Source organism: Polyodon spathula, chromosome 29, assembly GCF_017654505.1.
Source record: "Polyodon spathula isolate WHYD16114869_AA chromosome 29, ASM1765450v1, whole genome shotgun sequence".
NCBI classification, from domain to species: Eukaryota; Metazoa; Chordata; class Actinopteri; order Acipenseriformes; family Polyodontidae; genus Polyodon; species Polyodon spathula.
This window is the reverse complement of record NC_054562.1, coordinates 4144485-4150484: the sequence shown is the minus strand read 5'-3', so window position 1 is coordinate 4150484 and position 6000 is coordinate 4144485.

Sequence of the window (6000 nt, the reverse complement as noted above, 5' to 3'; positions counted from 1 at the left end):
TACTGTGCTTCTTTCTACCACAGAAAACTGCGACCAAAAATGTGTTCCCTTCCCTGATGTGCACACGTTGGGTCGCTTTATAAATAGCTGTTCTTTCAGGGGGGGTTGGGGGGGGGTAGCTTAAAATCACTGAACTGTAAAAGTAACCTCTTTACAAGTCAGCGGCTGACTGCTCCAGCACTTCCTTCAGTGCGCTCGAGCGAAACGCTGAAATGACCTCTTCAAAAAAGAAATGCAGACTCTTTTTCTTTTTTCCCTCAAAAGAATTTGATCGTTTCTTTTAAAAAAGAAAACTGTGCTAGCTAGTTAAGCAGTGACCAAACTACACTGGTGTGGGTTCCCAAGCGCCGGGCGGCTCCCTCTAATCAAGTTGAGAGCGGGTTTCATCTTAACTCTGCTGTGTTCGGGGGGTCTGTCATACAGAGAGTGCAAGAGGAACACGCTCTCAACTGGATTAAAAGCAGAAACCAGCACTTAGAAACACATTATACATCATTACAGCTAATCAAACAAAGGAAAATCTGATACGAAAGTATAGATGCTGTCTGTGTGCAACCAGCAGTGGTTTAAACATTTTGAACGCTTGTCCGGATCTACACTCAGCTGTGGGCAAAGTTTTTGCGTCACCCTCTATATAGAATAAACTAATTCTGCTTCATAAAGTCGAACGAAACCTGCTGACTAATTAACATTGAATTGCACGCTGCTTTGTAGTTTTCCCATAGACTTAACTGACAAAAAATTTTAAAAATGTGGCATTTGGAAATCTATCATGAAATACTACTGTACTAATGTCATGGATTCCGGTAGACTTTTTTTTTTTTTGTGATATAATGTTGCGGTTTCTGATTGCATGATGTAAATAAAAGGTCTAAATTATGTTTATAACGTTGGGATTTTTTGAAATACTATATTTCAATTATAATTGATGCAAATCTTTTGGCCAGAGCTGTAGTTGCTCCAATAGGATGTTATGTGTTTATTTAGCAGATGCCCTTATACAAGGCGACTTACAGAGACTAGGATGTGTGCGCTATGCATCAGCTGCAAAGTCGCTTACAACAACGGCTCACCCCAAAGACGCAGCACAAGGAGGTTCAGTGACTTGCTCGGGGTCACACACACAAGGAGGTTTAGTATCACAGAGTGAGTCAGTGGCTGGGATTTGAACCGGGGACCTCCTGGTTACACGCCCATTTCATTACCCCCCGGAACACACTGCCTCCTGTCCATGTTGTTGTGGTGTTGTATTCACAATTCAGAACCACGCAGTTTGATGGCAAGACGACGTGTGAACTTTTTATGGCAACACTTTACATTGATCTTATCTAATTAGTGTGCGTTTACTATCAAGATACTTAGCAAACACACGTGCGCTTACACATCATTGCAGTCTCATTATGCATAGTTACAATGTAGTGTATGTGGAAAACATTTTACATGATATAAACCCAACCCAACCCAACCCCAACCTCAACCATAACCCATAACCCCAACCCCAACCTCAACCAACCCCAACCCCAAACATAACGCCAACCCCAACCATAATCCCAACCATAACCCCAACCCCAACCCCAACCATAACCCCAACCCCAACCCCAACAACCAACCAAAACCCCAACCTTCAACGAACAATATGTGATCGTAACAAGCAACGTTGGATGGTTGGTACCCAAGGGTTGGGAGTTGGTATTTAGGTGGCTTGTGCACACTGTTGGTATTGTCCAACCCCGCCAACCCCAACCCAACCCCAAACCCCAACACCAAACCCAAACCCCAACCCAACCCCAACCCAAACCCAAACCCAAACCCCAACCATAACCCCAACCCAAAAAATAACCCCAAACCCAAACCCCAACCATAACCTCAACCCCAAACCTGAAACCAACCATAAATCCAACCCAAAACCCCAAACCCAACCAGAACCCAAAACCCCAAACCCAACAACACCAACCCCAACCATAACCCCAACCCCAGCCAACCCTAACCCATCCCCAACCCCAACCATAACCCCAAACCCAAACCCAACCATAAACCCAACCCCAAACCCCAACCCCAACCCCAAACCCCAACCATAAACCCAACCCCAACCCCAACCCCAATGCTAACCCTAACCCTAAACCCTAACCCAACCCAACCCTAAAGCTAACATCAAAACCCAACCCAACCCCAACGCTAACATCAAAACCCAACCCCAGCCCCAACCTTAAATGCAGCCCCAGCCTCAGCCCAAACCCCAGCCCCAACTCTAATGCCAACACCAACCCCAGCCCCAACCGCAACCCTAAACCTAACCCCAACTCAACTCAACTCCAACCCCATTATTTTTCTGTAAAGTATCTGGAAAACTACACAGCGGTGTGTAATTCAATATGGTAACACATCATTCAGCAGGTTTCCTTCGACTTTATAAAGCAAAATGTGTTCATTCTTGAGGGCACTGCTAATCTTTTGACCATCACTGTACACAGGATGGGATGACCTTCTGGGATTCTCTGACTCCAAACCCCCCCTCCCATGATGGAAAGCACTCAGGACGTGCTGTGATTCAGGTCCGCGCCCCTGTGTACAGTCAAATAATTTCCCCTTTCCACTGCCTGTGTATTGTTCCTCCTCTCTCTCACAGAGACCCCTGAAATGTGCCAAGCTCAGAGGAGGAAATCCTGCCCGTGCCGGACAACGAGTTACTCCCTAACCCAGCAGTTCCTGCACGCCGGACAAGCCCAGAGATTAGAGGGGACCCCTCTCCCCTCCCACTTGCCCCCATGACATCAGGGTAACGGTACAGCCAGCAGGCAGCCAGGGAGCAGAGCAAAACCATCACAGTGTTTTCAAAACAAAAAAACTCAGAAAGCCATCGAACCTCCAGAAAAAATCATTGCCACAAAGTCTCAATGATTTATAGAGAAGAAAAAAAAGTTTAAAAAAAATATAAAATACTAACTGCATCTTGTTTAACATTTTTATATTATAGATACCCTATACAGCCCAAGACTATTGTTCTTATTGTTCTTTGTACCTTAAAAAAAGAGGTCTATTATCCTAATATAGAAATATACTAACACAAAAGCAGAGTCAGAGAAGGGTTAGGGTCATTCAGCACGTTTATATTACCCCCAGTTCAGGCTTTACTAGCAGCTTGATCAGCCCCAGTGTGTCTATGCAAGACACTTAGCTTTGTCTGATTATTAAACTCATAGAGAAACCAGGAGTGAATCACACTGCTGTGCAACTGGAGTCTTATTGCCATCCCCTGTAGGTAGACTTTGGTTGAAGGAGCTTTTTAGCTAATTTCATAGTGAGGAGAGCTATGGTATATTGGTGGTAATGGTGGAATATTTAGACAGATTGATCAGGGATGGGAATCAGACATCCTATTGCACAGCAGTGTCACCCAGTCCAGGCTTTACTAGCAGCTTGATCAGCCCCAGTGTGTCTAGGGGCTACACGCTGAGGTGCGTCTGATTAAACTCGCAGTGAAACTTATTACCATGAATGAAAATATGTACAGTATTTTCAAATGGTATTTTAAAAATTCTACTAAAAAAAAAAAAAAAAAACATTTGATCCCAGGGTCCCCGGGTCCCTAAGCTCCTTCACCTCTCCCTTCACTGGCTTAACACAAGCTTACAAACAGCAGAGTTTATCAAAAGCAAACACGTTTTTCCTTTCTTTTTTGCATTGAGCGCCTGTTAAATTTTTGTTTTTTTTTAAACCCGATTGCTCTGCACTAATGTGCTGAATGCATTATTTTTTCACGGGGGGGGGGGGGGGGGGGGGGGATGTGAGATGATCGAATATGAAAAAATAACGATAATAATCAAGTGCACTTCCTGTCCACAGTCTATGCAGTGCGCGCTTTCAGAATTCCTGGAAGTGAAGTGGGTGTCGGATGGAAACAAAGGCAGGATGCTGCTCCTTGCCTGCACAAGGAGGGGAGTGAGGTGGAGGGGAGGAGCCTATTACCTTCCTCTGGCACTGATTGGACGAGACGCAGCTGGTTGTGAAGAAGCTCAAAGATGTCAGAGAGGTCGTGCACAGCTCAGGAAGCTGAAATAAACAAACAAAGAGTGCAGGTGAATAACGAGGTTTAAACACGCAGCACAGCATGGGAAACAAGTCTCCCATTGCACAGGACAGTTACCCACTCCAGTGTGTCTAGGTAACAAGCTCAGGTGTGTCTGAACAGTGAAAGCAGGAATGGATCACACTGCTGTGCAATGGGAGTCTTATTTCCATCCAGACCGTGCCAAGGGAGGTGGGGATTATTCTTTGAAGTCTCTCCTAGATGGTCTGAAGGTCTGTCAGGCACAGAGAGTGAAAGACAGCTCGCGAGTACAGTATGTCAGATCGATTGTACGTCCAGGCAGTCTACAGAGAGGCAGACAGGCAGGCAGGCAGAGAGACATACAGACAGACAGGCAGGCAGGCAGAGAGACATACAGACAGACAGGCAGACAGGCAGAGAGACAGACAGGTAGGCAGAGAGACAGGCAGAGAGACAGACAGACAGACAGACAGGCAGAGCAGTGTCACCCAGACCAGGTTTTACTAGCAGCTTGATCAGCCCCAGTGTGTCTAGCTAACAAGCTCAGGTGTGTCTGATTATTAAACTCAGAGTGAAACCAGGACTGGATCACACTGCTGTGCAATGGCAGTCTTATTTCCATCTCTGCAGGGACAAGGGAGACGAGAGGAGAGAGAGAGAGAGAGAGAGAGAGAGAGGAGAGAGAGAGGAGTCCAGAGGGAGAGGATGCAAACGAATCCCTCTCCCTGTGAGAGGGCAGAGGAATGAAGGAAGATCCACGCGTTACAAAGAAAAAAAAGAGGATTCAGAAACGTTGAAGGCTCGAAAGCTCATCCCTTGATTTCTTTTTAATCTTTTCACACTTCGAGCTTTTCGAGGAGGAAGAGGCAGAATAATAAGGTCAAGGAGCAGTGACAAAAAAAATCTGCAAGATCCCCAAAGAGCTCCCATCGCCCTCTCTCCCTCGCTTGCCTATCTATATCCCATCTCAGAGAGGAGAGGGGGAGAGAGAGAGAGAGAGGAAAGAGGAGAGAGGGAGAGAGGGAGAGGAGGAGAGAGGGGGAGAGGGAGAGGGAGCGAGGGAGAGAGAGAGGGAGAGAGGGAGCAAGGGGAGAGAGGGGGAGAGGAAGGGGGAGCAGGGAGAGAGGAGAGAGAGGAGAGAGGGAGAGATGAGAGAGAGAGAGGGAGAGCGGAGAGAGGGACAGAGGGAGAGAGGGAGAGAGGGAGAGAGAGAGAGAGGGGAGATAGGGAGAGAGGGAGAGAGGGAGAGAGGGAGAGGAATGGAGGGAGAGATGGAGAGAGGGAGAGAGAGAGAGAGAGAGAGAGAGGGTCTCGCTCTCTCCTCTCTCCATCTCCCCCTGTTCTCGGCCCGCTCTCCTCCCTCCCTACTAGCAGCAGGCTCTCCCCCTCACCCGCCTCTCTACACCTGGGGGAGAGATGTCTAGACAGGGGACCTCGAGTCGAGGGAGAGAGGGGGAGAGGGAGAGATGGGAGAGGGAGAGGAATGGAGGGAGAGATGGAGAGAGGGAGAGAGAGGAGGGCGGGAGAAAGGGAGAGAGGGAGAGAGCGAGGGAGCAGAGAGATGGAGAGAGGGAGAGCAGGAGAGAGGGAGATAGGGAGAGGGAGAGAGGGGGAGAGGGAGAGAGAGAGGGGGAGAGGGAGAGAGGGAGGGGAGAGGGAGAGAGGGAGAGAGAGGGGGAGAGAGGGAGAGAGGAAGAGAGAGAGGGAGAGAGGGAGAGGGAGAGATGGAGAGAGGGAGAGAGAGAGAGAGAGAGAGAGAAGAGACGCTCGCAGAAAGAGAGCATAAGAGCGAGAAAGGAGCTCAGGAGAGGGAGGGAATGGCGTACTACGAGCGAGACCGAGGGCGTAGAAAGACCTAGGGAGAGAGGGGGGGAGAGCAGGAACTGGAGGAAGAGGGAGAGGAATGGAGGGAGAGATGGAGAAAGGGAGAGATGGGAGAGAGGGCGAAAGGG